The sequence below is a fragment of the Cebus imitator genome, unplaced genomic scaffold, assembly GCF_001604975.1.
Source record: "Cebus imitator isolate Cc_AM_T3 unplaced genomic scaffold, Cebus_imitator-1.0 Scaffold112, whole genome shotgun sequence".
Classification (NCBI taxonomy): domain Eukaryota; kingdom Metazoa; phylum Chordata; class Mammalia; order Primates; family Cebidae; genus Cebus; species Cebus imitator.
In genome coordinates, this window is record NW_016107427.1 from 1,726,901 (window position 1) to 1,749,577 (window position 22,677).

General features: G+C 45.2%; 1 protein-coding gene across 2 annotated transcripts in view; it reads right to left on the bottom strand.

Annotated features, from left to right (window-relative positions):
• The window catches only part of ADARB1 (adenosine deaminase RNA specific B1), a 150,309-nt gene that overhangs the window by 105,467 nt on the left and 22,165 nt on the right, over positions 1-22,677 (bottom strand). The window contains exon 1 of one of the 2 annotated variants that reach the window (XM_017538537.2): positions 1,001-1,077. The exons of the other annotated variant lie outside the window; for it this stretch is intronic. The gene's annotated coding sequence lies outside the window, so the exon portion shown is untranslated. Of the gene's footprint in view, positions 1-1,000; positions 1,078-22,677 lie in introns of those variants that run through there. 2 annotated transcript variants of the gene reach the window in all.

Here is a 22,677-nt window from a genome sequence, read left to right on the forward strand (position 1 = left end):
TCTCATGACAGTGAGTGAGTTCTCATGAGATCTGATGGTTTCGTAAAGGGCTTTTCCCCATTTTGCTGGGCACTTCTCTTTGCTGCCGCCATGTGAAGAATGACGTGTTTGTTTTCCCTTCCACTGTGATTGTAAGTTTCCTGAGGCCTTCTCAGTCATGCTGAACTCTGAGTCCATTAAACCTTTTCCTTTATAAATTACCCAGTCTTTGGTATGCCTTTATTAGCAGTGTGAGAAGGAACTAATACAGACACAAAGAAAACACACAAAATGATAACAAATTTGCTTCTATGCAATGGGACTAATCATGTCTCTTCCTAGTTATGCATTTCTGCAAAGTATGTACAGTTCACAATAAACATATTTTGCTTCTAAATAAAAGACTAAATCTTTCAGAAGAAGCTCACAAATGTAGAGTTTTCTCCAAAGACTTAGCAGCCGAGGCAAGGGAAGGCAGACAAGAGTGCTGCTGTGCGGCATGCACAGGCACAGGCCGTGCCCAGGCCAGCCCCAACCTGGGGCTGAAGATGGAAAAAAGGCCAATTCCAAGGCCGATCCTGTTCAGAAGACAAAAATGAGCTCAGACAAGCAGCTGTTCCTGTCACTGTCACCTGAGGAATTTCACCCTGGGGACACTGAGAGAAGCGCAGTAAATACTATCTTTTTTTTTTTTTTTTTTTTTATTTTTTATACCCAGGGGTGATTTTATTTGTGCTTTCTGGGCTCACCGCAACCTCCACCTCCTCGGTTCAGGCAATTCTCCTGCCTCAACCTCCTCAGTAGCTGGGATTACAGGCATGCGCCACCATGCCCAGCTAATGTTTTTTTTTTTTGTATTTTTAGTAGAGACGGGGTTTCACCATGTTGACCAGGATGGTCTCAATCTCCTGACCTCGTGATCCACCCACCTCGGCCTCCCAAAGTGCTGGGATTACAGGCTTGAGCCACCGCGCCCGGCCAGTAGATACCATCTTAATTAGCATCCCCCGAAAGCACTTACCTTTTCACCCTAGGATGCCCCAACCTTGTGCAAAAGACTTTGTCTCCACTCTACAAGAATGCAACATATGGTTCCTTGTGAAAAGAGGATGACAAAGGTGAAATCAGTTAATTTACAAATATATATCTCTTCAGCATTTTACTTTGCTGAGGGAAAAATCCCCTTAAAGGATGGGCAAGTGTCCCTAATACTTAATGTGGTGACACCCTGGCCCCAGATATTAAGTGAGCTACTAAGTCCTATTGACCAAGGCCATGAGCTCTTGGACCCACCCACAATATCACGTGTTATGTGACAGCACCACAGACTCACACGTTTGAACTTTAGAGCAAGTGAATAATTCCTCACATGCAGTACAGATGAAAGAAGAAAAAACACAACTTCTGCAAGAGTCCTTGGGTTTAACGGACACAAATTTTAAAAGTTATCTCAACTCTTAAGTTAAACAGTAAACAGGTAAATATGTTAAAGATTTACATAGTAAAACTCCTTCAAAACCCAACGATGTAGAAAAAGGGGAAGAGATTATGCTGAAGTCAAAAGATCTATACCTATAAGAAGTCAGTGATCCGACCGTTAATTTGACTGAGATGTAAATGGCATCTGATGATACTGACAATCTAACTGGGTTTCTTATTCCTTGCTCTGACAGGGACAAGTTGAGTGATCCAGAGACATCACCCTGACTGGCAAATGCCCTGTGAGGAAGCTGGTGCACTGCTGATCCAATCAGCAGAAAGCTATCCTACCACAGCAGGCCCTGCATTCACTCACTCTGTGACTCACAGTCAGTCATTAGCACCAAAGCAGACCACCTCCTCGTGCCCACCAACCAGTGAGGTCAACCATCCAAAACCATGTATTTCTGCATTTCTAGGGTAAAGGAATAGACTAAGTTCAAATATTGTTTATCACTGGAAGTTTGATTGCCTTAAATCTGCCTGGGCCTGGTGGCTCACAACTGTAATCCCAGCACTTTGGGAGGCCGAGGTGAGTGGATGACAAGGTCAGGAGCTCAAGACCAGCCTGGCCAAGATGGTGAAACCCCATCTCTACTAAAAATACAAAAATTCGCCAAGTGTGGTGGTGGGCGCCTGTAATCCCAGCTACTCAGGAAGCTGAGGCAAGAGAATGGCTTGAACCCGGGAGGCGGAGGTTACAGTGAGCAACCTCACTGCCGTTGCAGTGAGTTGCAGTGAGATTGCGCGATTGCACTCTAGCCTGGGCGACAGAGTGAGATTCCATCTAAATATATATATATATATATCTTCCCTGGGACCTTACAAAGCAAGAATCTCACAAAGCCTGTCTGTGAGTAGATACATGACTTGAAAAAGTGTACTTCCCAAAAGATCATGCCACTTTGCTGTTGTTTCAAATCAAAGCTCTCCAATCCATTCTCCACGTCCAGCTCTCTACAGGTCAGTGCAACCCCAGGACCAAGATTATGAACACCGAGTTGGAAGTTTGCTGGCCTGCAGATCCAGTGATATGGCCCCTTGGCTCTGGGGCTACTGTCACCCTGCAGTGTCTCAAGCATTCCCTCTGGCAGAAGCGGGTTAGTAACAGTGCGTGCTGCAGATGGTTGCAGCAAAGGATGAAAAAATAATGCAGGCAAAAAACTCAGCACAGTTCCTGCATGGAGGAAGAACTCAATGAATGTTAGCTATTACTGGAGGTAATGATGACAATGCTAAGGTGACAATGACAACCTCAGCAATGTTATTAATAGCAACCACATTACTGAGCCAATGGGAGAGCCCAGATACGCCCTGAAGCAGTAAAAATTAAGTGATGTGGAATATTTTTAATGTTCGTTTCAATATAATTGAACCTTTAAAAAAGTGGTCAGCCTAAGCCCTGAGACTCTGCAAAAGCAAAGCCCTCCCCTGACCCTGGCATCCACTATACAGACTACCCACCTGCCCAGTGATGACAGATGGGGCTGATCATCAAGGTTTTATGAACAAAAACACCAAGGCACCCCTCTGAGAGGGGTGCTGGGATTATCTGCAGTATCTGTGGACAAGTATGTCACAATACCGCTTTGCTATTTTCCGGAGTTCAGCAATGTGAATGGGGATACTTGTGTCCTGACTTGATACAGCTGATAAACCAGGCTTCCTTTCTGTTACTATTCATGTCTTATCTACGACTCCATCTAAAAGCTGGTAAGCCTTTTAAAGGTAGGAGCCAAGACAACCTCCAAGCCTTCCCTGGTCTAAACCACTGCCTAATATCAGAATGTGCTGGATACATAGTTTTGATTTAGGATCGCAATCTCTGATTGATATGTAGAGTATGTCTACTAAGCATAGTATTTATTAAAAGAACAACCAATGGCACATATGTGTTACATGGCATGGGTTTCCTCAATTTATAAAGTAATTCTGGTGCTTTAACGGGTGTTTGAAAGTATTTTTAACTAACTGAATTATAAATTTTCTTATATGTGGTATTCATAACAGCAGATCGCTTGCAAAAGTAAAAGCCACTTGTGACTTCCAATTTGAAATATCTGAAAAATTTAGAAAGCTGCTGAGCTAAAATTAATCTCTGCACTTGTCAAAGAGGGGTCACTGGGCTGCAGCTGTGTTAATTCATTATGAGGGCTTCCTAAACACTGACTGATACTGAAGAACGCTCGTGTGCTGCAGAGGCACCTCTGGGCAGGACTGCTCACTGCTCAAACATCAGAAGCTCTGCTGAGTTCAACTCTTAGGTCAGCCTCCTAGTCACTGTTAACAGGTGATGCTGTACAGAGACTCCCTTCCAGGATGGTTTAAAAAACAGATGAGGAAAGAATTCAGATTAAACTGAAAAATTCACATTTTGACCAATATTTTAAAATTCACCTAGTCCCCAAAATTTCCCTAGGAAAGGCATGCAAGCAAGGCAAGTAGATTTCCCTTTTCACAGACAAAGTTTAGTCGATTAGTGAAATACTTAAAACATTCTGCCTCCAACTCCAGCCATCTTCCTATGGCTACTCACATGGCCCTAGCAACCCTTAGGGCCTGTGTACACAGGACACGTGTAGTCTCCTCACAACTCATAGAGGGGCCTCCTCCCCGTGACACTCTCCATCTTTGAGATCATAACTCTAGGGATCATGACCCGGTCTCCCCAGGACTTCCTTCTTCTCAAATATCTTGGGGTCATTAATAATTGCAGGATTATACTACTCTCAAAAGTGTCCCTGTTCAAGCCATAAATCACATGGTCACCTATTTACAACAGAAGCCCACATCCCCCAAATTGGACATGGAACTAAAGGTCTGCCGAGACGGGCGGCTCCTCACACCCGGGCAGATCAACCAAGAGGAACGTGGGGGACCCAGGACAATCCCCCCTTTATTTCTACCTGACTGCATTTGAATAGAATCCAAATCTCATCATGCAACTCTGCACAGAGGTACACACCGAGAAGAAGGCTTGCCCCTTACCCCAAGCCCTGGCCCCAGCCTAGAAAGGCCAGGGAAGAGAAGTGAGAAGGGTTATAAGGAGCCCCAGGGATGGGAAAAGTCCACCAAGGGCCTGTGTGCATGTCTAGCTAACCTGCACTCATCTGTAGCAGATATGAAATCTCTGTGCCTCTTTACACTGAAAAACAAAGGCAATTCCAGAAAAGACACCTGAGCTAGACTCAAAACTGATGAGCCAATTTCTATCAATTTTCAGGGGGAAAACCAGTATTTTCTTGAAGAAGGGATGTAGGCATGACATGAGATGTGCAGAGACACTGTTCCCATACCTACTCCTTCCCTGATGACAGAAGCTGTAGCTGGGCACTTTGGGAGGTACCTCAAAGAGTCCAGATGACCATGAAATGTAACAAAAGCTCAATCTCACTAGTAAGCAGGTCCATGAGAATCAAAACTACAGAAAAATACCACACACACCTGCCAGAATGGTAAAAATTAAGAAGACAGAAACTTCCAAAGCAGTCAATGCCACATGGGGAGTGTGGTGAGAGCAGGCAGTGGAGTGCCCCAACAGGCACCATACCAACATCAACCACTCACACTGAAGTGCGTGTGCTCACAGCCAGTCCATCCACCATAGAAATACCTGTGCTTCTTTACCAAAACACATGTGTCAGTATGGTCAGAGCAGTTTTGCTTACAATTGCCCCAAACTGGAACCGTCTAAATATCCATCACCAGCAGAATGAATATACGATATGGTCGAACAGCAGTGTACTATGGACAGCAATAAAAATGAACAAGCAACAACACAGGCCTGCCTCACACATGTGATACTGAGCAAAAGAAAACACACAAAAATGCATCCTTTGATTGCATTTATATAGTTAAAAAATAGGCGCAGCACAGGACTTTTAGGGCAATGAAACAATTCTGCATATTGTAAGGATGGATCCGTACAATCATAAATGTGTACAAACTCATAGAATGGCCAACACCAAGAGTGCACCATCATGGAAATGATGAACTCTGGGTAATAAGGTGTCAATGTGGAGTCATCAACTCTAACAAATACATGGCTCTGGATATGGATGTTGATAATGGGGGAGGCTGTGCATGTGTGGGGGCAGGGGGCATATGGGAAATCTTTGTACATGCCCCTCAATTTTGCTGTAAATATAAAACTGCTCTAAAAAATAAAGTCTATTAAAAAGTTATAAACAAACAGGCACACCTAAACAAACAGGTTGCAGGATACAAGCTCAAATTACAAATCACCCACAGAGGTCAGCGGCAGGCGCCCACGCTCACAGGAGGACCCTGAGGAAGCCTTCAGGGACTGGCCCGGGTGAAAGGCACAGTGGGCTCTGTGATGCTTCACTCAGCTGCACCTTCCTCTGCATGCTCTCCTGCCTGCTTCTTAACAACAAAGGCAAACCCTGATTGTCTTAAAACTCACTGCTGATGAGCTGAGAGACAAAAGAGTGCTCTGGCACTCTCGATCTGAGCTCTCACTAGCACCGTCCCCTGCAGGGGGAGTGTAGGAAAGAGATTTATGTCCAAAGAGCATGGACAGACAGGCAGAGCTCAGCACAGCACTCAGGAGTACCTTTCAGAAGGTAAAAACTGACAGAGATGTGCCCACTGCATTTAGGAAGCAGCATAAGAATCTTGGCTTTCTGTCCTTGAGATGATTAAAATTTTATTTATTTTTTAAAATAATGGTAAAAAATTAATTACCTAATCAAAATAAATGAATCCTGAGAGCAACTATGACTAGAAATATTTAAAGTGCCATAAATGCTAGCAACTCCTAGAATATTACAATTTCCAAAAGCATTGATACGTGCTTAAGTATATTAGGTTTATTCCTCAAACGGTTATAGGTGAGGAGTTTAACCTCCTAGGGATGAAAATACATTATTGTCAGTAGCAGTTGTCTAGTTCAATTCCCAAAGAAAAAGGTAAGTAGAAAACAAAGGGTAAAGCAATCCTCCACACCCCTGCCTCACTGGCTCTTTGACACCTTGGTCCTCAAGACACCACACCCGTGCAGAGGCTTGCTGGATGCTCCAGAAAACACAGCAATTACTTGGCACAGAAATGTACTGGTTTTCAAATTAGTTGGAAATAAGAAAATAATTATTTCATAGAATAAACAGATTAACATTTTAAAATTTGTTTCATGAATGGAAAAAGCTAAACATGCTACCCTGAGGCTAATTTCACCACTTTCAGAGTATATGACTGAAAATGGTTTCTCATCAAGGAAGATAATTATGCAGAGGAAAGAATCTCACATTTTCTTCTCAAAATGTGGAAATGAAAAGGTCAAGTAAAAATAAATACAAAGCAAACTGACTAATTTGAGCTTCTTTTCTCCCTGCACCCAGCTAATAGGGCAGAAAGTTATAAATAAAAGTGGTCAGACTTTTTCAGAGCGAGCACTGTAAGGCAAAAATAAATGTTCACACCGCACTTCCAGCTGAAACGTGACTAGTGGTAGCCCCCACACTACTTTTGGCTTTCCACTAATGTCTATAAAGACAAAAATAAAGAGAAAACTCCTCACAGTATGGCTGGAAACTACATACTGACATATAACCTCATACAACAAGTTTTCAAAGGAAAATTTCAGGAATAAATAAATGATTTTTGCTTAAAACCAGTGTGCTTTGGCTTCTCTATCACCAAAAGCATCCAAAAAGAGGGGCATTGAGACACTGGTTTTAACAGCAAACCTGGAAACAACCAAAAGGTGCACTGCTAGGTTAAACATACCACAGCCCGCCCATTTATTCTTAACAAACACTTGAGTGCCTTCTACATGCCAGGAGGATGTGGCAAAAACAAAAGTCTCCGTCTGCACGAAGCCTCCAGTCCTGGGGGGCGCAGAGTACATGAGCTGAACCTGCAGCATCAGGAGGTGGTGATGCATGCTACGCAGAAAAACAAACCAGTCTCGAGGCTGATAAAGAAAGGTGGATACTTTTCTACATTTTGACCAGGACGTTAAAATCCAGGTCACAGAAAATCAGTCTACAAAACGGGAAACTGCTCCTGACTTGTTAAACAAAAGCGTTTATGACAACTTGGTGGTACCACAGAACTCATGGTCATGCACACGCATGCATGCACACGTGCGCGCACACACGGGTATACAGGAGGGGGCAGCAGGGCAGTCTGGTGATTCCCGCATGAACCCCAGAGCCTGGTCTGGTCCCAGCCCTACAGCTGAGAGCTGTGCCATCCTGAGCAAGGACTTACTCAAAGTCCTTTTGACTCCATTGATTTGGCTCCAAAAGTAGAGTCCTAGCAATGCCACCTCCTTCAGGTGCATTTGCAGGGCCCTGTTCAGGTGATCCAACTTCTGGTTGGCTTGGCTTGGGCTCCAATCACATAGCCTTCACCAATGGAATACTATCCTTCTAACTAAATTCTGTGTTTAATATGTATCAGATACCTTCCAGCCATGTGTCTTATGAAATCCATAATGAATACAGAGCCATCCTAAGAAAAAAATTGAAGTGTGGAAACTACCAAAATTTAACAACCCCTAGGTTTGGGGATGTGGTTGTAGTGGCTGGAGGGAAGGAGAAACAGCCCAGAGGAATCCACGGTAGAGCGTGTCCATCCTGGCAGGTGCATGAGAATTCAGCACCTACTTCCTAGGAAATCTAGGGAGAGTTACTGTTGTTTTTGTTATAAAGTCTATTTCAAAGCACACTGAGAATAAATTTAGAAGTTAACAATCATAAACTTTAATGCTCTTTCAAGCTGAAAAGGCAACTGCCTCTTCACTTTTATTTAATACGTCACTTCCAATGAAACATGTACCTGAGAAACAGCACCATTATTAGAGATAGCTATCAACTGAGACTTTTAATTATTTGCAAATCTGTAAGAAATGGTATCTTACTTAAGTTCATGGACCATTTTTAAGCACCTGTGTATGTGCATATGTGTCTGTTCATGCCTTTTTCCCACTTCCCTACGATTTTGGGGTTTTTCCCCTCAACTTTTAAAATATTTATGATATGCTACAAAGGTTTTCTCACAATTGGTATTTTTGTCTTTTGACCTTATTGTGTTGTTTTGTTTTTGGTTAGGCAAAAGTTGTTTGTTGCTTTTTTTGTTTTGTTTTCCTTGAGGCAGGGTCTTGGTCTGTCACCCAGGCTGCAGTGGCACAATTATGGCTCATTGTAGCCTTAACCTCCTGGGGTCAGGTGATCCTCCCACCTCAACCTCCCAAGTAGTTGGGACTACAGGTGTATGTCACCATACCAAAATAATTTTTGTATTTTTTTTGTACAAGTGGGTTTTGCCATGTTGCCCAAGCTGGTTGCAGTATTTTGTAATGTAGTTAAATTCATCCATCTTTTCTTTTATTGAACCTGAATTCTGAGTTACACTTTTAAAAAGGCCTTTCCCAACATGTAGGTTATATTCACCCATGTTTCTAACACTGGAATAGTTCCCTTTTTCACACTGAGTCCTCTGACCCACTTGCAGCCTATTTTTGTATGTGGTGTAAGGTATAAATCCTAATGATATCTTTTACAAAATGGTGTCCAATTGTCCCAAGAACATGTATTTAACAATCGATCTTTGACCCAACAATCTGAGATACTACGTTTATCATATACTAGATTTCCATCTATACGAGGGCTTATTTCTTCCATTGGTCTGTCTGGCTATTCATGCAGCCTCAACACACTATTATCCATAAAGAGTCTTTGTAGTATGTTTTAATATCTAGTAGAGCTATTTTCCTTTTCTTGGCTCTTTCTTTTCTAAGTTTTCTAGGTATTCATGCGATTTCAATTTTAGAATCAACATGTCCAGTCCAAGAAAAAAAAAAAACTGAGTCTTTTGCTTTCACATATTTATTAGCATCACATTAAATTTGTAAATTAAGTTAGAACTGACATCTTAATAACGCCAAGCCATCCTAACCAAGAACAAGGTGTCTTTCCACCTGCTCAAGGTGACTCCTGGGACTTTCTCAACTTACTGTTTCCTTCACTTAGCTTTTGAACAATTCTTATTGTGCTTATTCCTAAGTACTATCTCGTTGTTGTTGCTTTTGTTAATGGGGTTGTCTCTTCCATAATATTCTGATTTTCTGTGTATATGAATATCATTGACATCTGCATATTAATTTTTTATTTCTACTAGACAGACTGCTCCCAGGTATTCCCAAAACAGGTAGCTTTATTTCTTCTTTTTCATATTTTAGGCCTTTGTTTTTTCTTTCCTTTACTCAACCTAGTCAGTGGATACATTAGGATTCCTTCATATTGATTAATGAAACTGCACATCTGTGCTTTGTGCAACCTCTTCCTGCCTTGCCACAAGCCCTGCCCTGATGTACTCAAGTCCAGCACCTACTCCTTGCTTTGGGGTGATACAACTGACACAGAGAGAGACAAATTAGCATTCCAAAAGTATATTCAGCCACATGTATTCTCAGCAATACCTTCTTTGCCTTCCTGGCTCTTGTTTAACTATACTTAATTAAATTTGTGTACCTCCCACTAGAAGGACCCTATCATAGGCAGCACCAAACATGGTTTATAAAAGTACAGTGAGCTAAATATTTTAAGTTGCTCGGAAGTTCCCAAGTCACTCGTTATCTGGAGAATAAAAAGGGGACGGCAAAAAACCCCAAGGCCTGTGGCTCCCCAGAGTTCTTGTGGGTTTCCAAGTGCAGACTCACAGCTGAGAAGCTGAGTGCAGGCATCCCAGTACTTGGCCTAGGCACCCCTTCTGTCTCCAGCTCAAGTATTTAGGATAGCCTTAGAGATATGATGATAAACACACTGAGAGCAAGGATAAGTTAAATGACAGATGATATCTGTACTTAATATATGAGTCTAGGCTGCAACATTAAACACAACCACAACCCACATTGAACACAGAGAGCTTTGTTAAATGTCATAAAAAGGCTTTAAACTCAGCAGGCAACATAGCCAAGTAGAGAAAGGACCTATTATATATATATATATATAAACAACAAAAAAAACCTCCCATGGGATTTAACATGCCAGCTATAAGACACAATTGTAATAAAAGCAAAGAAAGGAATAATGCTGTGGATGAGAAAAAAAAAAACAAAACAGCTTTTTTTTTTTTGAAAGCTTGATAACACTTGAGAATCTAAGAACAACTTCATCAAGTTGAGAAGCAAACAATCCTAAAACATGAAATGACAGGGTAGTTTTTGTTCTTACAAAAGAATTTCTGAACTAGACTGTTGGTATTCCTCTATAGTTGTTTTACAGAACAAAGACAACACTATCACCAGCACAAAGTCTAAAAAGCAAAGAAGCTGATTTCAGCCAAAATTCCTAGACGTGGGTATACTATAAAAAGGGAACTCACTCAAGAAGTTCACAATCATAAAGACTAGACAGTGGTGAGTTTCTCAGAACTTCACCTCTACAGACAGACAAATCATGTTTCCAGTCCCCTAACTTCTTGCAACCAACAATACATTTTCATGAAGGAAGCCAGTCCTTGAAATCACCTACATACTGAGAAATATTCTCATATATGTGTGTGTGCATGAAGAAAATGTAATAAAGAACATAAAAGCAACACAATGCTAGAATGCTTTTAGCTTTAGTGTTTTAAATAATTCCATATTTCCTTAGGGCTTTTATGATTTTTCTCTCTTAAAATATATTCAATTAATTGTGATCTGAGAAGGAACAGATGGGGACCAGTCAGGCGCAGATGAAGGAAACAGAAACCAGGCCTTCCACCTCTTGTATCATACTTTGGCTAAAATGAAACCAAAGCTCCTCTAGAAAACCATAAATTACACAAATATTAAAATACAAAGAAGAACGCTGGGTGCGGTGGCTCATGCCTATAATCCTAGCACTTTGGGAGGCCAAGGTGGGCAGATCACTTGAGGTCAGGAGTTCGAGACCAGCCTGGCCAACATGGTGAAAGCCCATCTCTACTAAGAGTGCAAAAATTAGCCAGGTGTGGTAGCAGACACCTGTAATCCCAGCTACTTGGGAGGCTGAGGCAGGAGAATCGCTTGACCCCAGGAGGCAGAGGTTGCAGTCAGCCAAGAACATGCCACTCCACTCCAGCCTGGGGGAAAGAGAGAGACTCCATCTCAAGAAACAAACAAACAAACAAAAGAAGCAATGATGCATCTAAAGCACAAAGAAAATTCACCTGGGAAGTAAACCCAAAGCTTTACATGCTGTCCTTGTCTCCACTTTAACCCTATTAAGTAAGTTTCTTCAACTCAACCCTGTTATCCAATTATATTCTCAGAACTTGGGTACTTCATTATTTGGGAGCATTTTCCCCAAGGGAAAAATGCAGACTTTATATCAATGTCATAAACATCTAGACCCCTTGTAGCCAGCAGGCACCCCCAAAAAACTTCCAAGAGCAGGTGTGCAGCTGCTCTGTGTGAGGCCACCCAGGGGGGCTGCTGCGAGGCTTGCCGGGACAACAGAAGGCATCTGCCGGCCCATGGGCTTCCCACCAGCACCAGGTAAAGTCCCTACTCCCCAGAATGCACGCTTGCCACTGCTGACATTTCCCTGCTTCCAGCCCTTCACAGGGAGACCCGCAACGCCATGTCTGTCTTATTTAGCCAAAACAGAGCACCTCAGCTTTGCTAGAGGTTACTACTAGCAAGTATGACGAGAGTTTCATCTCAACCTTTGAAGATTCTCTCCTTGAGAAACACCTCTGGTTCTCCTGGGTCCGTCCCTCATTCCTTGTATCTCCCAGCTGCAGGAAGGCCTGTCCCTGCCCTGACCTCCACTGTGTCTCCACTGATCCAATTTTTCTCTGCTCTTTCCTGGAACCCACTCTATCCCAGGAGTCCCCAGCAAAATGTGTGCAGTGGCAACAGCCTCTTTCCCCTGACAATGCTCCTTTATGGGCCCCACTACCCGCGACAACTCCAGAATCCAAGCTGACAGCACCCGGACAGCACCTGACTCTTCACATATATATATGGCACCAAAACTAACCACATTCCCCAGCACAGCCTCTTCTCAGCCATTTCACAGATACCCAAGGCTGCCAGGCACAACGAGAAAGATGAGAAAGGGAAAGCCCAAGTGGAAGGAGAGGGCGGCAGTCCTACCTCACTGAAGGGAACAGAATGCACTTGTGAAACATGCGCAAGTATACAAGCTGGCTGCTCCAGGAGGGACCCCCACAGTGAACCCCTTGGAGATCAACTATCACCGACCCCCAGCCTGGTTTGATAAGTGTGCCCTGACTACTTAGTGTTCAAAACCAGAAGATATACTGCTTTAGGGTAACAGACAAAGTTAAGAAATCAAAGAAACCTAGTAGAACCATTTACACAAAAGTCAGGACAATATTTATTTGGAGCAGAAGATAGAGATACAAAATGTGTTTTTTAAAAAACACTTATTTTTAAAGTACACGTTATTTTTAGAACAATTTTAGATTTGAAAAATTGAGCAGATGATACAGAAAATTCCCACAAACCCCACACCCACTTTCTCTTATTAATATCTTACATTAGTATGGTTTAATACAGGAGTCCCCAACCCCTGGGCCACGGAACAGTAACACTCCATGACCTGTTAGGGGCCTGAGCTACACTGTGGGAGGTAAGTGGGGGGCAGGCGAGTGAGCTTCATCTGTGTCTCCAGCCGCTTCCCATCGCTCACATGACTGCCAGGGCTCCACCTTGTGGCAGATCAGTGAGTGGCAGCATTAGATTCTCACAGGACTAGAACCCTACCGTGAACTGCGCATGGAGGGATCTAGGTTGCGCACTCCTTAAGAGAATCTGATGTCTGATGATCTGCCACTGTTTTCTCATCACCCCCTGATAGGATCATCTAGTTGCAGGAAAAAAAAGCTCAGGACTCCCACTGATTCTACATGATGGTGAGTTGCACAATTATTTCGTTATGTATTACAATGTAATAATAGAAATAAAGTGTACAATAAATGTAATGAGCTTGAATTATCTCCAGATAATTCAAGATAATTTGGTTATATCCAAAACCATTCTCCCAGCCCCTACCTCAGTCCATCGAAAAATTGTCACCAGTCCCTGGTGCCAAAAAGGTTGGGGACCGCTGGCTTAATGGACTCACCACTGTGAGGCTGACCTGGCCCCTGCTGGGTTGAGCCACCCCCCCCTCCACGCCCTATGCTGTCCTCTCTGGAAGTAAGTTGCTCTGCACAGCCCTTGCCTTGGGGTGGGGGTTGTGCTCCACTTCCTGGAAGATACAGCAGCTATAGCAGCTACAGAGATGCTTTGGAATTCTGCTGGAAAAGGAGCTTTGTCTCTTCTCCCCATTTATCAGTCATTTACTTATGTCAGTCTGGACTCATGGATATTTATTTATCTCTGGGCTATAATCCAACACTACTTAATTTTGTTGTAGAAATTGTTCCAGCTTTGGCCACTGGGAGCTCTTTCAGTTGGTTCCTGGGTCCCTTTGATACCACCCATTGATATAGGCGTGGTTATGTTTGTTTCTTGGCATTTCCTTGGCATTTCTGGCACTTGTGTATTTCCTGCCCAGTCCTAGAATCAATAATTTCTCCAATAAAGAACCTCACTCTATTTTTTATATGCTCTTTTATGGAACATGTAGCTACATGTTTAAAAGATACAGTTGTGGTACCATTTGCTGCCTTGAACGCATCCCCCTCTTTCTGATAACAGCACCCCAAATGTGCTGAGGAAACTGCCTTCTCCTATTGAACTGTCTGCATAATTACCTCCAAGAAACGAAAAATTATTTTAAACCCTTGTGCTGATAACAGACACAGACCAAGGTAAAAAAGATAATTCTAGTTAGAATAAAAATAAGCACACTGGCCAGGCATGGTGGCTCACACCTGTAATCCTAGCACCTTTGGAGGCCAAAGAGGGAGGATCACTTAAGCTCAGTTCAAGACCAGCCTGGCCAACATAGTGAGACTCCTTCTCTACAAAAAATTTAAAAAGTTAGCTGGGTGTGGTGGTGCACCTGTAGTCCCATAGACCCATCTACCCAGCAGGCTGACGTGGGAGGATCACTTTAGCCTGGAAGTTGAGGCTGCAGTGAGCCGTGATTATCATTGCACTCCAGCCTGAGTCACAGAGTGAGACCCTGTCTCAAATAAAAAAATAAGCAAGCACAAGATATGCTCAGTTTAAAATAAACCACGTCTGGCAAAACTACGTCCACCACTGTTACTACTCATCCCTTACTCAATTTTAAGCAGCACTCGTCTCCCAAGTAACAGTCAGCAAGACTGGGTGCTAACATACCCAGCATTCACAAACTCCAAATGCTTGTGTATGAAGCATACACTATCCAGAATATTTCACAAGCTTTCTGCTTGGAGAAAGAAATGTTAAAGTTCTAAAGATGGGGAAGTTCATGACAACTTCCAAAAGCAAAAGAAGCAATGATTACTTGGGAAGTAATGCTTTCTTTAAACTCCAGTACAGGAAGTAAATGTTACATACTTGCAAAACTTTTGACAAGCATTAAAAAATGTTTTCTTACATCACAGGTATACTTAATCATAACTTCAAAGCTTCCAAAACAGAAACTCTGTACACACACTTCAGGAGGTTTTCCTGGGTGCCTGAAACAACGGAGCCTGGGGTGTCTGCAGAGATCCTCTGCACCCAGCACTCAGCAACTGGCAGCGGGCGTTTCCACACCTGCTAAAGCCCGCTGGGCAGCTAAGCTGCGCCAGGCGCAAGACTGTCGGGACACAGCCGCCCGTGTGCAGGGAACATTGAGCACGTGAGCGCAGTACCAGCTCCGGAGCGCCAGGGCGCGCGAGGCGGCCGTCTGTTCCTACCGGGGCTGACCGTTAACAGCCGTGGGCAGGAGTTAGGCAGGGTGCAGCTGTCAGGACCTCACTGGACAGGACCGGAGAAGACCCCGGGGAACAGACGCTCCAGGCATCGGCCGCGACTGCGGCACTAGCTAAGGGGAAGAGCTGGAGCACTCGGCCATGGCGGCCCGACCTGCGCGAGCGCTGCTGCTGCTGCTGGTCCTACTCCTGCCGGTACAGAGCCTCTCAGAGCCCGAGGCCACCGCGCCGACCCCCACCCCGACCCCGGGTAGCAACTCATCGGTGAGCAGGCCCCTGCCCAGCATCGAGCTCCAGGCCCGCGGCCAGCGCCCCAAGCTGGGCCCGATCCTCCTGCTGGCCCCGCTGGCCCTGCGGCCCATCCTCCTGTAGGCGCACCCAGCCAGCCACGTCTAGGCAGCCACTGGGACCGGCCAGCCCCATCGTGCAACAGAGACGCCTGAGAGCTGCCTACCTCCATTCCTTGACTTCACTCAGAAATGGGCCCAGAAAACAGAATCCCACCAGGACTGGTTTGGAGCATCCGGGGACCAGGGTTTCACTTCCCGGATTCCATGAAGAGCCTCAAAGGAGATGCCACGTCCTACTGAGTTAAAGATGGGGTTAAGGAACCTGGGTACCCTACCCACAACTCTGCCTTGGGAAATCAAAAGATACTTACCTTTTGTTTGGTTCATTAAATGTATAAAGTCAAAATATGATGAGGTCATGTGCAAGGCCTCCTTGTTTTGGGTAGAGTGGGAAGGGCAGAACTGGCAGGCACTCCCTAAGTCTGCCACCTGCCACCTTGCAGAATTCTCTAGGAATGCACTGCTGCTGTGGCGTTCAGTGCCACATTGCAGCATTTGACTTGGGAACAGTAACTGCTGGGGGCCATTGCAAGCCTAGTTAGCAAGCCTAGTTAGTAAGTCCAGCTTGTCTACTCCACTCTACCCCTCCCATCCCCATTCATCCAAAGAACCTTGTAGCTATGATTTCAACCTGGTTCCAAAGACCAGACATATATAATCTCACATAACTTGCAATGCTGCTTTTTAAATTTCTGTATACGTTGAATAATTTTTACAAGTTTTAAGTGACCTTTTAAAACATATATTTTTAAATCTTTAACATGAGGGGGAGTAAAAGGAAAGCATTTGGAAAGGGAAGACTAGAAGCTTGCCTGCTTCAGTTCACACAAATTTACACTATTTCTATACATGTGTTATCTCTATAAATCCACATTTAGAATACTTCCTGTATAAATACTTTTAGATAGAACCTGAGACGAAGCCTTGAGTAGCTTCTGGAAGGAAACCCTAATACCACCATCGAGGCATACACACACCAACATCCAGCATCTAGGAGGGCATCTGGGCCTCCATAGCCCAAGACGTGCCAGCCCAATAGAGCATTCCCAGAAACTCCAGATCCAGCCGACCTCAGAACAGCATGTGAACACTTCACACGGGGCTTACTGTGCACATTTTGGATTGCATTGTGTTCAGTAATTATGCTTGAATTTACATAACTTAAAATGACATATTTTAACATAAATGGCAAATTTTAAATTTTTTTTGAGGCAGAGTCTCGTTCTGTCACCCAGGCTGGAGTAGTCCTGTCCCAGGTTCAAGTGATTCTCATGTCTCAGCCTCCTGCATCTCTGGGATTACAGGTGTGTGTAATATTACCACACCCAGCTAATATTTTTTTGTATTTTTAGTACAGAAGGGGTTTAACCATGTTGGCCAGGCTGGTCTCAAACTCCTGATCTGAAAAGATCCACCTGCCTTGACCTCCCAAAGTGCTGGGATTACAGGCGTGAGCCACTGTGTCTGGCCTGTAATTATTTTTTTTAAAAGTTCGCAAAGCAATCTGAGGACCCTAATTTAACAGACTTTATACTAGGCATTGAAGGATGATCAATTACAGCTTTGACATAAAGGGGTAATGAAATTGCTGCTCTCTCACAGAAAATTACAGTTCCTGGGTCACCGGCCCTACCACCCCCTCCTCAAGGAGAAATGTGGAATCAACAACCCTTAAGAGAAATCCTGAGAGGGAAGACATGCATGAAAATGCCAGTCAGTCTACATGATACAAGGCTAAATTTCAGTCCCAAGCATCTATTACATTCCCGTCTAAAGCACCACCTGTCTGCTGGTAACACTACCACTGAAGCATTTGTTTTGTTGAGGGAAAACAATATGCTTCTACATGAGTGGTCATTTCTGCTCTACAGGGAAGAAGGACACTGTCTGGCCTTATAAACCTAGAATACTAAGAATAACCTGACCTCCAATTCTGAGGCAGAGGCAGTGAGCTCAGGTCAAGGATAAGTTCTCCCAGATGTCCAGTCAATGCCAGAGAAGTCTCTGCCCTAAAAGAGAAACATGAACAAATATACACAAGATTTAAGGCCATATGTGCATAAATAGCCCAATGAGAACAGCCTGCAGCTCCTACCTAGCACTTGCCATCCCCCACCCTGCCACAAACACTTTACCTAATCATGTAATGCTCACGGGAATGAGGCAGGTATGAGTATATGTTTTGCAGGTATAAAACACAAAAGGTATTCCCCGCCTTTTGCAGGTAGGGAAACTGAGGCCCAGCAGGTTAAGCCACATGCCAAGATCACGCAGCTAGGAAGAGACAGGATGGGGATGATTGAAACTCAACCACTCCTTAGCTGCCTCTCCACTGAGAACCTAGAAGATGCCTCCATAAACAGGTAGGTCAGGACAGAATGGAAGACAATGGTCATATAATGAGCTGGGTCAGGAAGGGCCATCAGCAGAGGAAGAGCACACATGGAAAACCACCAGATGGGAGTAGGGGAAGCACATACAAGAAACTTCCAGCCCCGGGACAGAGACAGGGAGAGTGGTTCAAGGGAGGAGGCCATAGGCCTGAGCGGACCTGGGAGAGTGATCCAAGGGAGTCTGGACACAGATGGGAGCCAGGTCTAGCCCAGCCTTGGGGTGAGGAGGAAGGCACAAGTGTATTCCAGATGCCCTGGTGGGTCCCTGGGGCCTGCGAGCAGAGGGCAGGAATGAGGAGAGCACCGAGAGAATGAGGGACATTGAGAGCTTATGCCAAAGGAGAGATGATGGTGGCCTGCCAGCTGCTGGATAGCAGGGAGACATGGGAAAAGCAGGCACCTGGGTGGGGAGTAAAAGCAGGGACAGCAGGCACATGTTCAGGGGACTGGGTGTGACGGTGAGGGGACACGAGGTAGCTAGGATGACTGCCAGGCTTCCAGCAGCTGGGTGGGTGTTGGTGACATTCACTGAAAGGAGAAAGGCTAGGAAATTTAGGAAGATGAAGCTCTGGTTTCAGATGCTCATTTTGTGACACCTGTGTGACATCAGTGGGGCGTGAGAGGAGGCTGCCTAGCAGGCTGGGCCAGGGGACCACATGGAGCTCAGGTCGAAAGGCAAAGGCACTCTCCTTTTCCTTTAGGGAGCAGTGGTTTGTCTCTGAAATTGCTTCCACCCAATGGCCTCCCTGATAGCTCCCCTCAAGTGCCTTCAAGTCAGCACAACCAAACAGACCAGCTAGTCTGCCCACTCCACCACCCCAGTGGGCTCCCACTATGCTGTCCAGTCACAGGCACTGCCTTCCACTTTGTCACATGGCCAGCACCCAGGCATCCTGAGAACCTCACACATGTGTCTGAAGTCCCCACCAGCCGAGGTCCATCAACCCCTGCCTGGACAGCAGCCCCTCGGCATCTGCTCTCCATCTATTCTTCAGTCATAGGAGCCCTTCCACGCCAAAACTCTGAGTTCATGTGCCCAACCACAGTGGCTTCCCACCTCCAGAAAAGAAAAAAAATAACAATTCTCTACCATGGCCAAAGCCTTATACTTTGTACCACATCACACGGGGCCTCAGCATCTCCTGACCAGTTTTCAAACTGGCAGGGAACACCAATCCATCAGCCCCAAAATCATTTTGGTCTCCCTCATTTGCACACCAGGCTTCCCCAAAGCTCATAGGCGTAGCTTTTCCAGCATTTGCTCTTTTGTCCTCAGTTAGCAAAGAGAAGGTATGTGACCATCTCGTAGTGGAAAATACTCTCCTTAAAGAATGGAAAGTGCCAATCCCAACCCCCGCATACCTAAGGGATGCTGCTGAGGAAGCAGGGGAACACACATCCCTATATCCAGTTCCCAGCAGAAAACACAGGAAAAAGAAACTGAACTTGAAGAGGAAGCCACTTGGGAACATTTAAAAAGAGGAGAAAATTCCTCCCAAAGCCCAAGCTGGCTTCCCCAGAGGTTCCCTCATCTCTTAGGAGCCCTTCTGGGTCTTTCTCTAGAATGATCAACCCCGGAAATGACAAGAGAAGCCTCAAGGAAGTACATGGGGACAACAGTTCTTTCTGGAGGGATGGCTTGCCAGAAGCAATTCCAGAGACAGAAACCACTGCTCCGTAAAGGGAAAGGAGGGTGGATGATGTGGGGGAGGATTGGGGCTGCCCCTCTAACAGACTCAGGGCAGGGCACTGTGAGGACACAGGCTTGCAGATAGACAGACAGGGCCGGCACAGCTGGTGCAGAGGGTGAGACTGCCCAGCTTCCAGACTTCCAACAGGAGACATGCAAACCCTTCCTCAGAGCAGGGGGAGTGTCTATCCCTTGCTGTTCTGTTCCCCATGGACATAATCCGCTCACGCACTGTTTCCCGCAGAAGGAGGCATCTGGAAGGAGGAAATGGGCTGCTTAGCCCTGCTGGTCCTCCCCTCCTCTTGGGCGAGGCACACCCACACTGAAGTGCTTGGGTTTCTTCTCCTGCCCTGTGGAAGGGCCTTGCCCCCAGCCATGCTTGTTACTGGGTAGGAAGTTTGTCTAATTTGGAATAAAGGATTAGCAAACCCACTTGACCACAGACAGCCAATTTCTCTAGTTGGTTTTATCTAAAACAGCCTGCATCTGATCTCCACTTGCCTATCTACAACGTGTGTGGCTCTCCCAACTGGTTCAGAACTTGAAGGGCTAAAAACTGGGTGCTAAATATAGGGCCCCAACAGGCCCACTGTTTAAGCCTCCTTCAGTCAGGAACCAGGACTTACAGCCTACAGCTCTTTGTTGATCTGGCTGCGGGAGACCCTCACTCACTCCTGATTTTCTGGAGCACAGACCCTGCCCCAGACATCAGGCAACCGGAGGTAGTCATGGAACACTCTTCCAGCCAATGAGACAAGATACTGGGTTTCCAGAACTCCTTATTGCTTTCCTGATGCAGAGACCACCCCTTCCTGCCTCACCACCTCTCAGCTGGAACATCAGGCCGGAGACACGACCCAAGGAGGCAAGCATGAGAAGGAAACGCGCACTCTGAAACAGCAGGATGGAGAGACAGAAGCGTCAGGCAACATGGATGGCAGAGTTTCCATGGCTGTCAGAAACACGGCTGTCCCAGCCCCAGACCACTGAGAGAAGAGCTGACAGAAAAAGGGGGCAGAGAAAAACTGCTGGGTTGGGTCTGAGTCAATGATCACTGTGGGAAGCTGAGAGGGGCAGGATGGACAGGAGCCTGGGGAGGAGATCCAGAGTTCAAGCAGGTCTGTGCTGCACCGTGTCAGAGCTCACAGCAAAGGCTGGGGCATCACACGCAGAGCAAGTGGGGAGTGCAGCCTGGGCTGAGAGCAGGTAGGCTGCACCCACAGGGCTCCTGGTGATGGGGGACCTGCGCAAAAGACTGAGCCAGAAGGATGCCAGGCTGACACAGCCCATGGAATCCAAGAGGATGGCCAGTTCTGTACAATCCAGCTGAGACACTGATTAAGGCACTAGTTAAGGACAAATTACAGGCACTGACCTTAATGAGACAGGTCATCAGTGACTTGTAAGACCCATTTCAGAGGGACGGAAGGCCAAAACTTGAACAGAACAGACTGAAAAGTCAAGGAAGTCATGATAATGGAGAAGGTGCCTAGCACATGGGCAGCAGAAAGAGGCTGCCAGCTTTCAGTAAGGAGAGCGAGTGCAAACCTCGCCTCTCAGTGAGCATCCAGGCCCCTCTGCTGATGGAGGTCTTCAACTTACCTTCCTTCATCACAGTTACCACTTTACATCTGTTTGTATTATTACTTAATCAACAGACATCTGCATCACTAGAGATTTCCATGAGAGCAAGGAACATGTCTCATTTGCTCCTCCCTCTCCCCTCAACATGATGCGAGAGGCTGGACAGGAGGACAGGAGGACAGGAAGGGGAGCTGTGTGGACATTACGCCCACCAGGTCAGCTGTCTGAGGAAGCAGTGAGTCCATGCATGTCTGGAGCCTCGGCAGGGTAGAAACCTTCGGAGCAGAAAGACATAGTGCTTGGGGCTGCTTCCATGTACAGAGGATGTTCCCGGATCTGGTGGGGCGCCTTGCAGCACGTGACTATGGCTGATGGTGGTGGTGCCAAAACAACAAAATACATCTCCCCAAAACGTGTAATTCAAAAGTATCCTAGGAAATTAATCAAAAACTCTCAAAAATTTTACTTCAAGATCTTCTAGTTTAAAGGTAATTGCAGGCAATAAACTAGTATTGGTTCCAAAATCAGCTGACAGTACCTGGGAAGCCACACCACTGCTCCATAAAGACACAGACCAACAGCCTCACAGAGGTCACCAGTGAGGGATCTTGAGCAGTGCTCTAAGTACATGCTAACAGACAGCTGCTTGCAGAGTTGTAAAAAATGCTTTTGAATGTTTCTGAACAAATAATTTGATATATTCTATTTCTCAAAATACCCTCACTTTTTTTAAAGACCCTCACTTTTTAAACACAAAATCACCAAAAAATCACCTTATGAAAGAGAATATTAAATATAACATTAAGATCAAGAAACCACCTTTTAAAATTCTGTGACTAAAAAATATTACAATCAGAATAGACAGAAAAATAATCAGATCAGTCACAATCACCTCAATCAATGACAAACAAATCACCAGTAAAAACAAAGTGGTAAAAGGCAAGTTATTTAATTTTATTTTATCAGACAGACACTTTTCTGAGCAGCCCCCATGTACTGTGCAGGGTCGAAAAACCCATGTACTTCCTAATGTACTTAAAAGGGCAGATGAGAGACATTTGCCCAAAATTAAAACACAAAGTAATTCCGTTCTGGGACTTCATTTGAAAATCTAGAAGGAGCCCTTGCATGGAAGCATCAGCCTCCAGGGCCTCTTCACCCTGACATTCCTGGGGCTGCAGCTCAGGCACCCCATGCCCCTGATGAGGAGCCCTCTGGAGAAAAGACACACCCATGCCTCCTTCAGGCCTACAGGCAAAGGGCCTCTTCCTGAGAGGAGGACAGAACTTCCCAACACCACGAACCTTCACTCCAAAAAGGCTAAGACCTAGCTCCAAAGTCACAGCAGGAAACGCGAGAGGCGGCAGAAAAACCCACAAGTGAGAGA